The 20996-nt window shown below is 42.9% G+C and overlaps 1 protein-coding gene across 1 annotated transcript in view; it reads right to left on the bottom strand.

The window, feature by feature from the left end:
• Positions 1-18036, bottom strand: part of ACO1 (aconitase 1) — a 65676-nt gene extending 47640 nt beyond the window's left edge. Inside the window, exon 1 of the mRNA XM_019424186.2 lies at positions 17914-18036. The gene's annotated coding sequence lies outside the window, so the exon portion shown is untranslated. The remainder of the gene's footprint in view (positions 1-17913) is intronic.
• Positions 18037-20996: the final 2960 nt, after the last annotated feature.

Below are 20996 nucleotides of genomic sequence, written 5' to 3'. Positions count from 1 at the left end.
TTCTCTCCAATGAAATGCAAATTTCTGGCAGGGATAAAACGTATGCTCAAAATCCTCCAAAAGTAAAGTTTAAAAAAGTACCACTTAGGCATATCACAGTCTTCTGGCACTTTTGTGAGTTAGTTCTCTAATCACTGACTGAGCCGTCCATGTGGTGCAAAATACCAGAGAACTGACTGGCAGCTGAACTTTGGGAAAACAACTTAGAGTTAAGTTTTTCATACTACCCTGGGTAACTAGTTTTTTTTTTTCTAAGAGAGGCAGACAAGTAAGGGCAAATAAATTTTATTGATATAAATATCAAACATACAATTCCTTACTCAGATTCAACATAAGAAATGTGAGCAAAGACTCACATTAATAGAAATGAAATAGAAAAAGTTGAATTACATATATACGAGAATCTAATTTAAAAACTTCAAGACTATTAGTATATATTCATTCACACACACACATACCATCATATATAGAAATGAATAGAAAAAGATCTAAAATAAAGTCAACATTGATTATCCTTAAGTAGATAAATGTTTAAGTAGAAACTATCTTTTGAAAGGAAGCTAGAACACTTCATAAAGTTCCTGAAACCACAACATACGGTTCTTTCTTTAATAATGTCTGATGAGGATTTATTTAAAAGTAAATTTGTGACTATTACTCTTTAGATAAACCCACTCTGCTCCTCCAAACTACGTCCTTGTTGTCCAATGATGCAGTGAAACGGTTCACTCAAGAATTTGTAAATGGTTCACATTTAACATCAGACAGATCAGGTGCATATGTCATACAGGTCACAAGTATGAATCCAAGCTGGACCCCTTCCTTCTCACCACCCTCCTCAGCCCTCCTCCAGCCCCCCTTCTCCCCATCACCCTACTGTCCTGCAATCCCAGCAGGAGACCAAACTTGCTGCAGAACCATATCTTCTAGGCTGGTGAGAACTTCAAAAATATTACACTAAGTAAAAGATGATCATTGCAGAAATATTACAAAGTGCAGGTAAACAAAAAGAAGAAAATAAAAGTCACCTGTAATACCATGGTTTGGAGTTTCATCTAACATGACTTTTAAAGGTATTTGGATTTTGGGGCGCCTGGGTGGCTCAGTCAGTTGAGCGTCCGACTTTGCCTCAGGTCACCATCTCATGGTTTGTGAGTTCGAGCCCCACGATGGGCTCTGTGCTGACAGCTCAGAGCCTGGAACCTCCTTCAGATTCTGTGTATCCCTCTCTCTGCCCCTCCCCCACTCGCACTCTGTCTCTCTCTCAAAATAAACATTAAAAAATATTGGAAAAAAAAGAAATAAATGTATTTAGATTTCTTTAAAAAATGGATTAGACCTCACAGTGTTTTGCAAATTGCCTTTTCTCACTCAGCAATATATCTTTATCGGGCTATCAGGTGATATTTTATATCATTTTTAATTACACCATAAAAATCTATCATTTAGATATACAACAATTTACTTAAATCTCCCATTAGTAAAATACTTAGTTTCCAGGTATTAACAGGCAAACAATGCTGCAACCTTTGTACACACTTCTTTGAGTAGGTCCTCAATCCATTTCCTTAATATAAATTCCTAGCTTCTGGTCCCTAGAAGTAGGACAGCTGAGTGAAAGGATTTGCATGTCTCCATTGTGTTAAACATCACCACGTGGCCTGGGAAAGGCCGTGCCAATTTATGACCCTTCTCTGAGGCAGTGAATGGAGGTGCCTCAACTAGGCAACATAATTCTTTGCCAAATGGAAAGATTAAAAAGCTAATCTTGGGCGTATCTTTAATTGCCAGTGAAGGTGGACACTTTTTCATCTGTCTCTTTGACATCTGAATTTCTTCTTTTGTAAAGTGTCAGTCTGCCAGACACAGACCAAACTGAGTGATACCCAGATGGCCTTTGGTGACCAAATGTTCTCCTTGGAGGAGGACTTCACTGAGCTCTTAGTGTGGATGAGACTTGGCTCTGGGACCCCTAAAATCTTTGGGCAGCTCTAAGGTCTGATGTACAGTCTGACCCCATGCCGAGGTGCATCCTGAACCTAGCTGGTTATAGCAAGGTAAGAGGCCCCATTAGCTTAAATCATGGGCAAACCCCCATTTGGTTCAGTGAGCTTTGCTCTCTGTTTCCCAGACTGAACTTCCAAAGCCCAGGCAGCAATCTTGCAAGTGGGTTTTGGAACACTGAACACAGAGCACGGGCAGCACACTGCTGCCCCATCACTCTTGCCAGAGGAACATCTCGGACCATACACCCTGCAGAACACCACACCGTGATGCTCATTCGGCACAGCCAGATTTGCAGAAATGCGCGAAGAGGTCGACTGACTTTAGCTAAATGCCAGTGATCAGATCCAGTAAGATTCACCTCTTCAAGTCACTTTCCAGACTCTGGAGTATAGAAATCCAAGATTTAGCTGCTTCTGTTATCAGAGTTGAATCTTTTTAGGTTGTTTTAGGATAGGGAAAGAGGGGCAGTATGAATGGGCCCCACAATCAACCAGCAGGGGAGAGGAGTGAGCCTGAGCAGCGGGACCCCTGCCAGTAATGGGGTGGGGAGGACAGAGGTTTTGTTTAGTTCTGGAGGGTGGGGAGTGTGCCTATCAGTTTCCAGGAGAGCTTGTATAGTTTCAAAGAGTTTCCAAGAGATTAGTGGAGAGTGATGGATAAAGTACAGACAACACACGCTCCACATTATTTAGGATATCTAAAGGCACACAGGGGTGGGCTTTTAAAATCCATCCAGACAACAGAAAGAGGTTTCTTCTGTATTTCATGTGGTTTTCCCATCTCTCCCCTCCTCACATTTTCCTAAATACACCCATTCTGAATTTTCACGGGTCCCAACTCTGAAGTCAAAGTCAAGTCACTGCATCTCTAGAGTTCATTTCAGTTCACTATAAGGATTAGCAATGCTTCATTTATTTTCTGTTTAAAGAGAAATTAATTGGTCCCACTCCCAAACTGACTGTTGTGTATCTAAATATCATGCTACTTATAAACAACTTTTTGTCAAAAGCGAGATTCCAAGGATGTCTATGTAAGCATAAATAAGACTGAGGTCAGAACCACCCAGGCCAGCAAACCACCATGGCTTGTCAAGTGGATTTTTTCACAAAGTAGAGAACTAGAAAGATTAGCTCTTTGCTTTCTTTGATGTAACTACATCTGGACAACTGGAATAACTAAATATCTCCGGATTTTCCCAGAGACCAGGTCACCTAAAAAAACAAAAACAAAAACTACCCATAGAAATCTCTTAAATGGGGTACTTGGAAAGAATTTTGAATAAGAAGCCCTAAGAGCAACAATCTATTTTGGGACAGAATGTAAACAAAGAAAGAGGTAGTGCAGAAGGAGGGTCTTGCAGAAAGGAATTGTTGTGCAACAATATAACCAAATCCATCAACTCATTTTTCTTGAGCAATAATTATATGCAATGTGCACCCTTGTCTGTAAACATGAATAAGACTGCTTCTGTATCAGAAAGTTTTGCCATCACACAATTTGCTTGTCTTTTTTATTTTTATTTCCTTACTAAATTAAAAAATTTTTTCAATGTTTATTTTTTGAGAGAGATAGAGAGATAGAGAGAGACAGAGTGCTAGTGGAGAGGGACAGAGAAAGGGAGACACAGAATCCAAAGCAGGCTCCAGGCTCTGAGCTGTCAGCACAGGGCCCGACGTGGGTTTTGAACTCATGAACTGCAGATCATGACTTGAGCCGAAGTTAGATACTCGACTGACTGAACCACCCAGGTGCCCCTGTTTTTGCCAAATTTTTAAATAAGCAGTCTATTTTCACTTATTCTTCCATCTCATCCTGGACAACTGCCCAGAAGGCTCCACATATATTCCTAGATTTTTAAAAAGAGCTGTCACAGTTTTGAAATGATTGAGTTCCATTTTGAATGAGCCATATAACCTTTCTGTGACTCAGTTTCCTAACCTGTAACATAAGTTTAGTTGATGATCCTAAAAAGTCCCTTCTGAGTGAAAAAAATTCTATGCTTCATTATTCATGTATTCAACACACATTTATATTAACCATCTAATATGTGCCAGGAACTGTTTTAGGCACTGGGGATACACCCAGTAAAAAACTGACAAAGGCCCTGCCTGTGTGGTGCTTCCATGAGGAGGGAGACAGAGTACACAGCTAAATGATATACAAACAGAATGTCAGATGGTGACCAGCTCTGTGGATAGGCAGGATGTGCAAAGGCCCTGAGGCGGGTCTGAGGAAGGCAAGGAGGCCAGGGCAAGGTGAATGAGGGCAGAAGGAGACATGGTGGGGAGGCAGCAGACTTGGCCACTGTAGGGACCGTGACTGAAGACAAACTACAAAGTACTGTCCTAGCTTTACACTTGGTTTAAATTAACTGTAGATTCCCAACACTGGAATTTGTTAAAGTCTGATATGAAATTAAGTCATAATGTGAAAATACTAGATTACATTTAAAAAGTAGCTAGCTTCCTGAAATCTAACCCTTCTGTTTCCTTGAACTTCATTATTAAGTAACACTGGAAATTTTTAGGATGTATCATTAAGATGATCATGACTCACTCAGCAGACATACACAACCACTGCCAAAGGCAACAGACAGGATTTGGGGGACAGGGGCCATGGCCACTGCACTGTCTGAGGGAATAGCCCCTGTGCCTTGTCAAGACTCCCAGTTCTAGGCTTGCTGGTGAAGACAGCACAACATCATATGTAATTCCCAAGGAGGAAGACTTACCTGACACATTCTTTAAGTTCATTTTAAATTAACTGCAGTAGCACAAACTCAAAAGAACAGAAATAGTTTTAATTTTTGATATCACTGTGGTCTAATAGAAGCAGTTTCACAAAAGGGCTTGTCAACTTCAGAATTTATACTTCCAGGAAAGTCATCGTGGGGTCATAAAACATTTGGTCAGAAAGGAAGAAGCAGGGCAGGGCCCCCCAGGCGTCCTGACCCAGCCGTCTGCTCCTGATCTCATCCTCTCCTCATAAAGGTCAGTCTTCAGCCTCTTCTTGGAATGTGGGTCTCCTACCCTGCAGTAACCCACAGTTATCAGTGGGGCTTCAAAAATGACACCTGCAGACACCCCAAAAGTGACATTTTGCATAACCAAGTCCTATAGCATCTAACTTACAAAAAAATTTTTTTAAGGTTTATTTATTTTTGAGAGAAAGAGAGAGAGAGAGGGCGAGCAAATGAGCATGAGTGAGGGAGGAGCAGAGAGAGAAAGGAAGACACAGAATCCGAAGCAGGCTCCAGGCTCTGAGTTGTCAGCACAGAGCCGGACTTGGGGCTCAAACCATGAGATCATGACCTGAGCCTAAGTCGGACACTTAACTGACTGAGCCACCCAGGCGACCCCCTATTGCATCTAACTTTTGAGGCGAGAGGAGCGGGGTAGGGGCAGACCACTGTGTTTTTAAAAGCATTATGGGGCAGGCCTAGTTGATATCCATTCTTTAAGAAAAGCTGCATGATTTCCTCAAGCTTCTGAACAAATTGTATAGATGTTTGGTAATGAACTTTTCTAACTCAAATTTTAGGAACTAGAAAGAGTGTCGCTACAAGAGGCAGGGTGTCAGGCTGCCAGGGTCTCAGAGGGCAGCATTTATCTCCATGAATTTCCCAAGTTTCTGAGGTCATCAACCCTCACTCACCTCAGAACTGGACTTAAGAATGATGACTCATGCTAACAGAGTTCTCAGAAGCTTGAGGTATAAACCCATGTATTTATTGATTTTCCAAAAGAAAGACAACTGTCAGGATGACCCGATGCTCCTGTTTTCTGACCATCACATTCTTTCCCCAGAGCAGTTCAGTGATGTGGTTCAGAGCTGGAAACCGAAGCTAAATATCAGGTGTATTGAAAGGGGGAGCTGGAACTCAAAATCAAGTCCATCACACTCTAAAGCCTACCTCTTAAGCAGCTAAGCCTTCACCCTATCTCAGTGGCCCAGAGAGTGGCATGGCATCTATATGCAAATGCCCTTTCATGGCATCAAAGACATAACAAGTAATAAAATAGCATTAGACATATTTGGCACCTGGGCCTCTCTGGATTGTCTAAGAGACAGGATGTAAATTCATTCATACATTTGACATTTTTTTTTTTTAATTTTTTTTAACGTTTATTTATTTTTGAGACAGAGAGAGACAGAGCATGAACGGGAGAGGGGCAGAGAGAAAGGGAGGCACAGAATCGGAAGCAGGCTCCAGGCTCTGAGCCATCAGCCCAGAGCCCGACGCGGGGCTTGAACTCATGGACCGCGAGATCGTGACCTGAGCTGAAGTTGGACGCTTAACCGACTGAGCCACCCAGGCGCCCCCATACATTTGACATTTATAGGCAACTGGGATAAAGGAACACAGTCCCCATTGCTCTTCAGTCACACATAGACTGGACAGGAGGAATTAATGACAATATCATGAGATCCATGCTACAGCAGTGGTGAATGGTGATAAAGAAACCTCTTGGGAGAACAGCTAATCCAGCCTGGGAGGCGGGGCATGAAGACCTCCAGGGACAGGCAAAACCAGAACTTCACGAATGGAGGGAGTCAATGAAAGTATATTTGGGGCAGAGAACACAGCACACAAAGGCATGGAAGTGTGACCCTGTGGAAATCATAAAGCAGGCCCAGGTGGATGAAGTACAGGAGGTATGTGGGCAGAGCTAAGTGAGGAGGGAAAGGAAGCGGGCAGGGTCCCCACCACAAGGGGCTTCACAAAAAGGTTCAGATTTATCCTGAAGACAGGGGCACCATTAAAGGATTCTAGTCTGGATGCTTCAAGACCTGATTTGATTTTCTGAGATCACTCTGGTAGTCTGGGGGACTGCCTCAGGAGAAGGATGCTGGACTGGTGTTGGGGAGGCAGGTTATAGTCAGAAAGAGAGGTCAGAGGCAATATATCTCAGTGAGAATTAAGAAAGCAGAATGGACGGAATTCAAACTGTATTACAAAGCTGTTACCATGAAGACAGTATGGTACTGGCACAAAAACAGACACTTAGGTCAATGGAACAGAATAGAGAACCCAGAAATGGGCCCACAAACGTATGGCCAACTAATCTTTGACAAAGCAGGAAAGAATATCCAATGGAATAAACACGGTCTCTTCAGCAAATGGTGCTGGGAAAACTGGACAGTGACATGCCGAAAAATGAACCTGGACCACTTTCCTATACCATACACAAAAATAAACTCAAAATGGATGAAAAACCTAAACATAAGACAGGAAGTCATCAAAATCCTCAAGGAGAAAGCAGGCAAAAACCTCTGTGACCCTGGCTGCAGCAACTTCTTAACATGTCTCCAGAGGCAAGGGAAACAAAAGCAAAAATGAACTATGGGGATCTCATCAAAATAAAATGCTTCTGCACGGTGAAGGAAATAATCAGCAAAACTAAAAGGCAACCAATGGAATGGGAGAAGATATTTGCAAACAACATGTCAGATAAAGGGTTAGTATCCAAAATCTATACAGAACTTACCAAACTCAACACCCAAAAAACAAATACTCCAGTGAAGAAATGGGCAAAAGACATGAATAGACACTTCTCCAAAGAAGACATCCAGATGGCCAAATGACACATGAAAAAACGCTCAATATCACTCATCATCAGGGAAATACAAATCAAAACCACAATGAGACACCACCTCACACCTGTCAGAATGGCTAACATTAACAACTCAGGCAACAACAGATGTTGGTGAGGACGCAGAGAAAGAGGCTCTCTTTTGCACTGCTGGCAGGAATGCAAACTGGTGCAGCCACTCTTGAAAACAGCATGGAGGTTCCTCAAAAACTAAAAATAGAACTACCCTACGACCCAGCAATTGCACTACTAGGCATTTATCCAAGGGATACAGGTGTGCTGTTTTGAAGGGGCACATGCACCCCAATGTTTATAGCAGCACTATCGACAATAGCCAAAGTGTGGAAAGAGTCCAAATGTCCATCAATGGATGAATGGATAAAGACGTGGTATACATATACAATGGAGTATTACTCGGCAATCAAAAAGAATGAAATCTTGCCATTTACAACTACGTGGATGGAACTAGAGGGTATTATGCTAAGCGAAATTAGTCAGAGAAAGACAAATACATGACTTCACTCATACGAGGACTTTAAGATACAAAACAGATGAACAGAAGGAAAGCAAAAATAATATAAAAACAGGGAGGGGGAAAGAACATAAAAGACTCTTAAACATGGAAACAAACAGAAGGTTATTGGAGGGGTTGTGGAAGGAGGGATGGGCTAAATGGGTAAGGGGCACTAAGGAATCTACTCCTGAAATCACTGTTGCACTATATGCTAACTTGGATGTAAATTTAAAAAATAAATTAAATAAAATGGTTTCAAAAAAAAACATTAAAAAATTTTAAAGAAAGAAAAAAAAAAACACAACTTAAGGGGCACCTGGGTTTTGACTCAGGTCATAATGCCTGGAATGTGCTTGAGATTCTCTCTCTGCTCTGCCCCCACTCATGCTCATGTGTACTCTCTCTCTCAAAATAAATAAATATTTAAAAACACAAAAAATAAATAAATATTTTTCAATTTCTGGTTGTTTGTCGTTAGCATACAGAAATACAACTGAATTATTTTTATTTGGCCCTTATCCTGAAATTTTGCTATCCTCATTAGTTCTGATAGTTTGTGTGGATTCTGTATGATTTTCAACTGAGGTAAGCATGGCATCTACAAATAAACACTGTTCTACCATTTCAAAAAAAAAAACAGAATGGACTGAGGGTGAGAAATGAAGAAGGGGTCTAGGATAGCTCCTATATGCCTCATTTGGACAAAATGGCAGAGCCAATGACCAAGACTGGAGCCAAGATGCTGGTTTTGGCTACAGTGACCTTGGGATGAAGACATCCAGCAAGCAGTTGCATAGGTGGATCTGGAGCTCAGGAGCTCGGGGCTGGGACAAGAGTTCAGAAGAATGGCAGCAATGTGTAGGCATCGTGCCATGAACGCTACATCAATCCATGAGCACTACAGCCCAGTGACATGTGCAGAGTGCCTGTGGGGTACCAGGCACCTCAGCCATGTTGTCTAATGTGGTCCATCAGCAACCCTGTGAGAAAGGCATCACCATCCCATTTTACAGTTGGCAAGATTGAGGGTTGGAGGGGTTAAGTAACCTGCCGAGGCCTTGTGGCTTGGTCAGTGGCCAAGCTGGGAGTTCAACTCAGGCCCTGTGATGCCAGGGCTGATTCTAGCTCCATGTCTCCTCCCGGTAGGCAGCATAGGTGATAGAACTTACAGTCACTCCTTATACAAAAACCCAAATTAACCAATTGGATTTAAAAAATGTAATCTCGTATTAAAACAAATTTCACACTCGAAGGTACATATGTTAAGACTAGTCAACCTCTATTTCCCCTAAAATATCCTTGATTTTGGCAAAATCTGCATGATAGGTAACTTTGAAAGGATACGTTGATGTCAGTAACACAGCCAAACCAGCATTTAAAACGCAACTGATTCTTAACTGAGCAAATAAGGGGTTTTATGAAACATACCACCCTTAAAACCAAACCTGCGGCTGGTCTTTATGCCACCACGAGTACAGAACTGTACTTCTGGCATGACTGTTCTAGCACAGCTCTTGCATATAACAGACCGTCAGCAATGATGTATTCACTTCTTGTTTTTCCTTGATCGTGCAGGAGGACAATCTTAGACTGGCACCCCTTCTTCATGAACTACGCTACAGTGTGTACTGTGCTTTGTAATTTTACAATAATGGTTGTAAAAGGATGATGAGGATAAGGAATAAGTCCTCCATACACGTTTATTTGAGCAACAGCCCAGGCAAGTCACACTATCCAAATATGGGCTTGTCCAGAGCTCTCTTCAAGTCAAGAAAAGGGAATGAAAACCACACCAGCATTCACACACAACAGCCGCGCTAATTCAATAGAAGGTGGATTGACTTTTTCAACAAACGACTAAGGCAGAAGAGGAATCTGAGAAATGATTGGTTCCGAAAGTATGAGATCACTCTGGTGGTTCTATGGCATTAAGGGATCCATACTTAACCTCCAAAACTTGGTCTGTCCCCCAAAGACATATAGTACTGAAAAAGACAGTTTCTTACTTTTGCATGTTTGCAGCACCCAATCCCAAAGTCCTATGGTTTCCAATACACATTTAAAATCAGAGTCACCACTTTTTACCACAGGCAAGATTCACTCCATCTCCCTAAACCGGAGTTTACTTCTTTGCAGATTTAAGGTAATAATACCTGCCCTGCACTCCTGTGCCCAGTTCACGAGGGCTGCTGTGATAATAAAACAAGGGAATAGGTGAAAGCACAGTGTACATTGGAACTCTATACCTGTGAGCTACCATTATTCATGAGATTGCTATCAACTTACTTCACGGGGCGTGTGGGTCCTAAAAGTAGCCCATTTCTTTTACTGAAGGTTTAAATCTACATCTTCTTTTTTTAATGTTTATTTATATTTTGAGAGAGAGAGAGAGAGAGAGAGAGAGAGAGAGAGAGAGAGAAAACCCAAGCGGGAGAGGGGCAGAGAAAGATGGAGACAGATCAGGCTCTGAGCTCAAACTCACAAGGTGAGCCATGAGATCATGACCTGAGCCAAATCAGCTAAGCCACCTGTGGGCTCCTTAAATCTGTATCTTAAAACACAATGGATATTCTAAAACATAATCAGACTCACTCTTAATTAGTGGGGTAAAAAAGCATTCTAAAATCAGAGAAGAGGGGCTCCTGGGTGGCTCAGTTGAATGTCGGACTTCTGCTCAGGTCATGATTTCATGGTTTGTGACATCAAGCCCCGCATCTGCTTTAAGCACAGAGCCCACTTTGGATCCTCTGTCCCTATCTCTCTGCCCCTCCCCCACTCATGCATGCTCTCTCTCAAAAATAAACAAACATTAATAAAATAAAATCAGAGAAGAGCTACAGTCTCCAGATATATATGTGAAAAAAAATGACAACAGATTACAAAGAAAAATTATTTTCCTCATAAAAAGTTGCCTTTTCATATTGGTTCAAATGGAGGATTCTTTTCATCACAATTCTTTAAACTCTTTTAAAATCCTTGCAGGTGAGATGAAATGTTCTCGGTCCTAGGCCATCTCTGAACATTTTCCTTTGAATGTGGTGCATCTCTTTTATAATAAAAAATTTTCTTTAATGAACTCAATTCAAATTAACTTAGCATATGTATTTCCGAGCAACTTCTCTGCATTAAGCTTTGCTAAGTACCACAGAAGAAAGGGAGATAAGGAAAACATTCCCTGTTTTAGAAGAGTTTTATAAGATGAGTACTATCTAACAAGGAGACTAAGATAAGCACACAAGTAACAGTAACATGATAAGGGTTATAAGGAAGGTCACAGAAAAGACACAGCTATAACCAGGGGAATCAAGAAAGGCCTTATAGAGAATTGGGAGAAGGAATGAGGGAAGGCTGATTTAGACTCGTAGGCAGAGAGGAGATCAAATGCAAAAGCAGTGAAGCAGGACAACACAGCAAGCGTTCAAGGACTGCACAGTTGTTCAGTTGGGCTGACAGGGCAGAATGTAGAGATTTTTGCTACAGCACCAGTGCATGCTTTTTACTAAAAAGACCCAACAAAGAATAATTTTTTGTTAATTTATACAGTTGAAAATAAGATGCTATCTCCTGGAATAGGGAAAAAAAGGAAGTGAATTTGGGGGAAAGATAGGCCAAATGTTAATGTTCATAACTGTTGAAGCTGGGGATTTATACTCTCCAGGTCTATGTTTGACATGTTGCATTGAAAAACAGCTAAGCAAGAAATGCAAGCCGATCAACCTAGGGAAATGGTCAGCTGATGGCTTTTCAGGTGACAGTGAGATTCCTATGACCTTTCTGACCTCTGGGTCAGCTGGAGGGAGAAGAAAGGGCTGAGGTTGGAGCTGCTCCCCAGGGAAGCAGACAAGGCACCATGTGACTAAAGTCTATCAGCTACCCTTTTTTGGTTCTCCACACCTTTTGCTCCATACTTGTTCCTCTACTTCTCACTGGCAGAAAGGGAGAGGCAGCTGCTGCTAGGCAAGTAAGGAGTAACTCAGTCTAAGAAAAATGAAGGCAACTGTGTTGTCCCTTTGTATTAAGTAACTGGGTGATTATTTTTGGTCATATCAAATGTAACGGTTGTTCAATTTTAATGCTTATATCAAATTTAATACTTAGGGCACCTGGGTTAAGCCTCCAACCTCAGCTCAGGTCATGATCTCACACTTTGTAAGTTTGAGCCCTGAGTCGGGCTCTGTGCTGACAGCTCAGAGTGTGGAGCCTGCTTTGGATTCTTTGTCTCCCTCTCTCTCTGCTCCTTCCATGCTCATGTTCTCTCTCTCTCTCAAAAATAAAAAAAAAATTAAAAAATTTTTAAAATTTAATACCTGTTTAATACTTGCTAGAAAATACTGATAAGCAAAGTGAAGAGAAGTAAAAAATCAGTGGTACCCCATCACCAAGAGGAAACTACTCAGCATTTGGTAAACCCTTTGCCTTTGTCCGTGGGTGTGTTCACCCATGTATACGTGCACCTGCTTTCTCTCCTCATAAAAACAGGATCACAGGAAAATATTCGTGGGTAACACGGTTTTAAATGTAAAAACTGTACTTCATGGCATCTCATGAAACAACATTTTACAGCACTAGTTTAAGGGCTGCATAAGAGTCCACTAAGGAACACTGGTACTTGTAACCTTGGACAAGGGGTTAAAAAAAATACCATTTAATAAAATGTTTTGCTCTGAAAGTCCTCTTTCCCAATATTATTTTGAACTAATATACACTAGTATATATACTAGTTCAGAATTGTGATGTGACAATTAAAATAATATGTTAACAATTTTTTTTAATGTTTTATTTTTGAGAGTGAGGGTGAGCAGGGGGGGCAGGGCAGAAGATCTGGAGCAGGCTCTGCACTGAGAGCAGCAAGTCTGATGCGGGGCTCTAACCCAAGAACCATGAGATCAAGACCTAAGCTGAAATCGGAGGCTCAACCAACTGAGCCACCTAGGTGCCCCAAAATAATTTGTTTTATTGGGGGAGAAAGGGTGGTAGTAACATGGTCACCAGAGAAATAATCCTGTTTTCCTTTAAAAAATATAGGTTTTGGGATCTTAGTTTTTTTGTTTTATTTTTAGGTTGGAAAGGCATGAATACATACATGAATGTTGAAGGGTAGGCATACACATAGTATTACAAAGAGTAATAAGTAAAAGTTCCCAGCTTTCTTCTACCCCATTTCACTGCCAAGAACTAGCTACAGGTACTTCCAAACATTACCTATTTTAAATACATGGACGAGCAGGGGCACCTGGGTGGTTCAGTCAGTTGGACTTTCGACTTCAGCTCAGGTCATGAGGTCATGGTTTGTTAGTTCGAGCCCCACGTCGGGCTTTGTGCTGACAACACGGAGGCTGCTTGGGATTCTCTCTCCCCATCTCTGTCTACCCATCCCCCCTCCCCAACATATGCATGCATGCTTGCCTTCTCAAAAATTAGCATTTAAAAAATACATGGAAAAGTAATAGCACAGCCACATACCTTAGGTATACAGACATGCAAATATGCATATATGTAGGTATACATATATATAATGTATATATACAGTATATAAAATATAAACACATATAATGAGGATTTTCCTTCCTTTTTTTAAACATTACTTTTGTCCTTCTCCCTGGAATCAGAATAGCTATTAGATGCACTACTGATTTTTGCATAACAACACCCAAAATTCACATGCTGGCTTAGACTGAGACAGCTTCTGAATGGCAGTTGGGAATTAAAACACCTTCCCCTACTCACCATACATGGCTGTGTCCTCAAAACGTGAACATACTTGGCTTTAAACAACCTACTATGGATTCTTTCTCGATTGATTCCAAATCCTTTGCAGTTGCCACTTCCAGCTATATCTGTCTTAGAGTATCAAGTCTCTGCTCTTCATGGATATAGTCCTAAAGAATATCCTTTTCCATGAAATTACCTCCTTGAAGCATGGCTCCTGTTCTGACATTCTGAGATGGGTCTGCAAACTATGGCCTAGTACCTGTATTTGTGAGTAAAGTTTTATTGGAACCCAGCTGTGCCCATTTGTTTGCATACTGTCTTCAGCTGTTTCACATTACAACAGCAGAGCTGAGTAGTAAGAGACTGTAGAACCCACAAAACCTAAAATACTCTGCCTCCTTACAGAAACGTTTGCTGACTCACATTCTAGAATAGGGTAAAAAACAGATTGTTTTTTCCCTACCAAAAGTTCTGGAGGAATTGAATCACATACTCCATATTCAGTGTCTTTGTCCAGGCTGAAGAGTTTTTTTTTTTTTTTTTAAATACAGATGACCCTTGAACAACAAGGGTTTGAACTGCATGGGTCCACTTATCTACAAATTGTTCCCAATAAAGTAAATGTTCTCAGTAAAATATATGCATTTTCCTTACGGTTTTCTTAACATTTTTTTTTCTCTAGCTTTATTATAAGAATACAGCATATAATTAATGTAACACACAAAATTATGCATTAATTATTTATGCTATTGGTAAGGCTTCTGGTCAGCACTAGGCTATTAATAGTTAAGTGTTTGGGGAGTTAAAAGTTTTACTTGGATTTTCTACTGCGTAGGAGGGGTCAGTCCCCCTAACCTCCATGTTGTTCAAGGGTCAACTGTACAAACAAACAAAAAGCGCCCTGGCTCTGACAGTAGCAATGGTGTGCTGGTAAACGTTTAATCACTTGCTCTCGGCCACAGGGGAGCCCTGGATTATACCATTTGCTGATCTCCATGGTGTCAATAGTTCCATAATGGCTTACCTCAAGCTAAAAAATGTGATGTCACTGAACACAGAATTGGGAAGAGATGGCCACAAATGCTAGTGCAAACTAGCTCCAGCAAACGACTGGTTCCTCAGGACATCAGTGGCCCAAACGTACTTTATTTTTTTATTTAAATTTTTAATGTTTATTTATTTTTGAGAGAGAGAGAGTTGTGGAGGGGCAGAGAGAGACACACACAGAATCTGAAGCAGGCTCCAGACTCTGAGCTGTCAGCACAGAGCCTGATGCGGGGCTCGAACCCATGAACTGTAAGATCATGATGTGCCTGAGCTGAAGTCGGACACTTAATCGACTGAGCCACCCAGGCACCCCTCAACCGCCTACTTTAAAGATGAAGACACTGAGGCCCAGAGAGAGTGTCTTGCCCAAGGTTGGCCCAGGGACTGGAACCAGGCTGGAAATCATTTCCCAGTAGAGTCTGGCTGCTTCACAGGGAGTTATGTCCTTCATAAAAGGAAGAGTAGAGGAAGGAAGGCAAAGGAAGTTCTTTGCCAGGCCCATGGTAATAAATGTTGGTTTTTATCATTATGTTCACAATTTGGGGCTCAGGCTTCTTCAGCATGTGCTTTGAAGCTCACATCAGGGAGAGGTAGTGTTCTTCACACAAGACCAGGTTTCATGCGAACACTTGACAGTGGCCTGTCTCAATTAACCAGCAGATGCTGAGGCTACCAGACTGTGAACTCCAGAAAGAGAGGGACTGCCTGTTTGTGCTATTTTCCCCAGTGTCCAGTATAGAGCTGGGCACTTGGTAAGTAGACAGTCCATAAATACGTGCTCAAGGGATAAAGGAATGACACCCCACCATCAAAGTGGAGCTTTACTCCAAGAACATGGCAGGTATGCAGAGGTTAGATTCCATTCCCTTCTCCCATCTGTGGCCAGGGCAACAAGAGATGAAACATGCTCGTATGCTTGCAACATTTCTTTTTTAGTTTATTTTTTTGAGATTGAGATAGAGAGCAAGCAGGGAAAGAGGGAGACGGAGAATCCCAAGCAGGCTCCACGCTGTCTGCAGAGCCCAATGTGGGGTTCGAACCCAGAAACCATGAGATCATGACCTGAGCTGAAACCAAGAGCCAGACGATTAACCGACTGAGCCACCCAAGCGTCCCTGCTTGCAACATTTCTAAACTATCAGCTGCAGTATCCAAGCTGCTTCATCAGAGCAGGAGAAGCTCTGTGGATGGAAGAGCAAAAGGGAGGACAGAGTTAGAGAACTGTCTTCCTTTGATGTATATATGCATGTAATTTCTATCTGGAACTTGTTCTGACAGAGCATAAAGCCAAGGAAAAATCCAGTGAGGGATCCCACCTACCACACACCACGATGCAGGACATTGCTTTCTGGTAGGAGCTGAGGAAGGGCCACTCAAGGTGGCACATCTCTGAAAGTGGAAAGTGAACGAATGCCACAATTGGGTTATCATGATATTCCAATAAGGCTACACAGCTAAAAACAGCAGTGAACATGGCGGAAAGGAAGGCAGTGTTCTCTGGAAATGACTTTTTGACTACTTGGTAACTCTCACACAAACCCCTACACACTTGGCACAGGCTCCCCATGGGCATTTGGCTGAACCCACAGGTCCTGTTTGCCACATCACTGCCGCAATCTGGATGCACAGACAAATCAGCTCTTGGGGCACAGGAACAACTAGCCATCTGTGAACCTTGCTGCATTTTCAGGAGGCCACTGGGACTCATCATCTCTTATGCGGAGACCTACTACTAAAAATTGCCACAGTGAGGTCAAGCTTGGTCCTAAATACCAGAGGTTAACACTGTCCGTGCATGGGGTGCTGTATGTGTTTCCATTTAGAGCAAACGTGCCAAACAAGAAGCAGGACCAATGATTAAAGCCTCCAGAGCATTTCCTACACCAGTGGCTCTCAAAGTGTGGTGCAGGAACTCTAGGAATCCACAAGGTCAAAACAACTTTCATAATAATACCAAAAGGCAATTGGCCTTTTCCTCTGTCACGTGTTCAGGAGTATACAGTGGAGTTTTCCAGAGGCTACAAGATGTGACAGTGCACCAGACTTGAGTGCAGAAGCGGATATAAGAATCCAGCTGACTTCTATTAAACCTGACATTAAAGAGACTGCAAAACTATAAAACAATGCCACTCTTATCAGTAACATTCTATTTTAGAAAATAAAATTCTGTTAATATAAATAGGTCCACTATTTAAAAAAAATCAATTAAACATAGTAAAACTTTCTGTTTTATATATATAGTAAATATCAAAAGATATAACCCACATAAACGAAAGCTTAGTATGCTAGTTTTTAAGTGTAAAGGGGTTTTTGAGCCCCCTCAAAAGTTTGAGAACAGCTGTCCAAGAGGCTGCCCATCCCCCGCCCACCCCTCGTCCTCAGGCTTGTGAGGAGGGTTATGTATGTTAAGTACGTTGCAGGAAAGACGTGCCGTTCAGATATCTGGCTGAATTAAGAAAGGCAGCCCATTCTCCTTCCTGGATCTCTGAATTCATTAGGGCAGGCTCTGTGCCGAACCCTTCCATCTCACCCCATTTTCCCCTTATTACTTGGTGTGGATTCCCCAATCTGCCAGCTGTGGATTTCCCTATCCTGCAAGCCCGGGCGCGGTGAGAACTCTCTGGTGAGACCCGCACACCCTTCTTGGGGTTAGGACTCCCCAGTGAGGAACGCACACCCTCCTTGGGGTGAGGATACTCCAGTTCGGCCGGCCTTAGAGCCTGGATGAGGACTCCCAGCGAGGCCCGCACAACCTCTGTGAGGACTCTCCGGCGGCGTGCACAGCCGAGGCAGAGAGACGAGGAGAGCCATTTCCAGTCCCTGAACCCTGTCCCCCGCGCGGCACAGGCTGCAGACAAGGCGGAGAGGTCAGTCCCCAGGAGCCAGTCCGTCCCCGATTCTCCCCCGGGCCTTCCCCGGCCTCTACCCAGCCCGTGGCCGCTCCACGCGCCTCGGAAGAGGCTCGCGCCGTCTGCCTCCGGGAAGAGGGGGGCCGGCGCTCCTTCCCCGGGACATCCGTCCCTCCGGGCCGGTACTCACCGCTAAGTGCACGGCCGGGATCTGAGCGTGGGCAGGCGTCAAGTGCGGGGCACGCTCCCGAGCGCTGCGTGGATCTAGGGGCAGCCACCTCCGCGCCCCTCCCCCTGCGTCCCCCGGGGCCACCCGCTGATGGGCGGAGCAGGGGCGGGGCGGGGGGCGCGGGGCCCGGGCGCGGCGGGGTAGCGGCCCGAGAGGTGGGGCGGAGTCTCTCCCGGCTGCCCCGCCCCGCCCGGCTGGAGAGACTTCGCCCCTGGCGGGAGGGGGCGGAGGCTAAGGGCCCAGCCGCAGGAAGCAGGCGGACGCGTGCTCGGGCCCGTACCACTTCGGTGGGCCCCGTCCTGGGAGCAGAGTGACTTTCGCTCGCTTTGAGGTATAGGGTGTGACTGTCCGGCTCGCGCCAGGAAGGGGTGGGGAAGAAATGTAGTTGTTTTTCTTTTTTGCTTTAAAAAATGATTTGGCCATAAAGGGAGAGTTTTCGTTCTTCAGCTGCTCCAGTACGTGTGGTCACTTGGCCCCTGTCCCCACCGCCACGCCCCTCTCACCCCCTTGTGCCCACCCCCGACCTCTACTCCCGCCTTAATTCCTTGCAAAGCGTGCCAAGTGGGCCTCGGAACCACGCTGAAATATAATAGGACTTCGACGTTTCCATGGTTATGAATGCAGTTTCTGGTGTAAAAAAAAAATTTTTTTAACGTGTGACAACGATTTATAATGCAGGCTGTTCACCGGTTAGAAATGAGAGAAATGGCCGAGAGTTGACGCTGAATGGACCTTCTTCACCAGACCTGCTTTTGTTGGGTGATTCGAGTTGCACCCTCTCTAGCAAAGCTGACTAGAAAGAAGTGATTCAATCTTTCTAGATCCAAGGTGGTGAGGTTTTCCTGCCGATTTATATGGAAAACTACTGTAGTTTTCTATATTGAGTATCTGAATAAACAGCTTATAAGATGAATAGCTAATAGCTAATACTAATTCCCATTGGTACCAGTTAGTTACGATTCTGTTCCTCTGTGTAGGGCCGTATGATTGGATCTTTCAATATCTTAATCAACTCTGCCATCTGTCCTGTGAAGTGAAAAATATTACCCCATTTTGCAGATATGAAATGCTATAGCTGGGATTCAGTCCTCATGCTTGTCTGTTTCCCAAGTCCATACTTTTCTCATTATACTCTTCTAGGGTACAAGCTATCCTTAATTATATCTAGTTTTTAAATATAAAGGGTTGTATTTAACTTTGAAAAATGAGATATTTACTATATTTCCAATATGGGAAAAGACTTTCTTTCCACACACTTTCTAAATTCACATTCATTCATTCTTCCTTTGCACATTCTTTGAACAAATTTTCCTTGAGTGTCTATCCCATGCCAGAGGTTCACCACAAACTCTGAAAAATAATAATAATAGAATTCCTTTGGAAGTTAGGTGATAATGTTCAATGATAACAGGCATATAGCACAATAACTGATAATCCTTGGCAGAAAATAATGAAATCAAAACTCTAAAGGGAACTGGAATTTATTAATAAACACTGGTCAAAACCATGAAGGAAACACATTTAAGAGTTGGTGTTCTGCCACTTTGATTTTATGAAAGACCTACCTTAGTACCTGTTTTCGCTAACTGAAAGAAATCTGAAGAGGATTTTTGCTGTTACAAAAAAGATGAAAAGTGAAAATAACATTCAGTGTTTATTTTGCAGCAAGCTGTTCCAGATGAGAGGGGCCCCATCAAGCTCCTTGCCTGCGAACTACGCTCAGCACCTCAGCATCAAGCCGCTGTAGCTTTGGACTGTGTCTGTGAGCATCTGTGCTTGTATCTGGATTTATTTGGTGCATTCATTAGTAAGATGTGTCCTAAGGTATTGGAAAAGCCTAAGAGAAGCTGTATTTTGGGTCTGGGAGTGCTGAAAAACTTTTCCACAGAAATTAATGGTAATTGCTTCTTTGCTTTCTGCCATTTTGGTTTCATAGGAACACTCTACTTTGAGAAAGCATGAGAAACCTGTAGTACCCACATCACTCAGCTTTGTTCCCCTCTAGAAAGTCACCAGTGACATGCAGATTGCAAATCCACTGGCCTGCCCTCTGTTCTTGTCCTCACTGACTGCTCTGTGTTACTCAACACTGGTGACTAGTCTTTCCTTGAAATTTTAACCTCCTTTTGGCTTTAGAGCCCTCTGCTCTCATCACCTCTCAGTCTTTGATCTCTCTTTCTTAGGCTCTTTCACTATACTTTTTCTCCTCTCCCTTTACATGTGATTCCATAGGCTGATGAGCTTTTCTTCATTTATTTTCTCTGTGCAGACTCCCTGTCACCTGTAGCTGAAGCCTGCTAGGTCTCTGTCACTGTTCTTAACTCTCTTCAGGTCTCCACATGCTTTATTTCCAGCCACTTGTGGAGTCTCATACCTGGATATTCCAAAGACACCTGCCATTCTTCACATATAAAATGAGAATTCGTCATCTTTTCTAACCATCAGTCTATCCCCTCCTTCCCATCCAGTTTCTTCCTCACTCTGAATCTCACATCTTGAATTTGGGTCTTATGGTGTGTTGCAAAAGCTAAACATTTAAGGGCTTTAGAACCATATTACTATGCTTATACAGGGCCCACCTGATAAACATTTCTGCCATGGTACAAAAGACTCTGCGAGAGGTCTAGAGGAATGTATAAACCTTATGGACCTTGTGAGGGGAAGCCAGCCAGCCAGCTGTGGAGCTGCTCAGGCACCGCAGATCACTCCAGGGGCCAGTGGCAGAAGGACCTTCAGTTGAGGTGACTGCACTATTCTAGTAGCCTCACTGCCAGAAGTTTCTGCTACTATAAGTAGAACCATGAAGATGTGGTCAGAGACCTGTTATGCTCCGAGGAATGCCTTATTGTAGTTCACACTGACTTCAGTTACTTGTATAAACTGGACTTCCTTGGTATAGAAAGGTCCTAAAAACTGTATCCAATTAACTTTGTATCACGCTTTCCAATTTATAATGCACTCACACACATATTATTTAAAAAAATTTTTTTTAACGTTTATTGATTTTTTGAGAGACAGAGAGACAGAGCGTGAGCAGGGAAGGG

The sequence above is a fragment of the Panthera pardus genome, unplaced genomic scaffold (genome assembly GCF_024362965.1).
Source record: "Panthera pardus isolate Hobbes unplaced genomic scaffold, ASM2436296v1 HiC_scaffold_20, whole genome shotgun sequence".
Taxonomy (NCBI): Eukaryota; Metazoa; Chordata; class Mammalia; order Carnivora; family Felidae; genus Panthera; species Panthera pardus.
The sequence above is the reverse complement of the archived record's forward strand: the minus strand, read 5'-3'. Positions and strand labels throughout refer to the sequence as shown.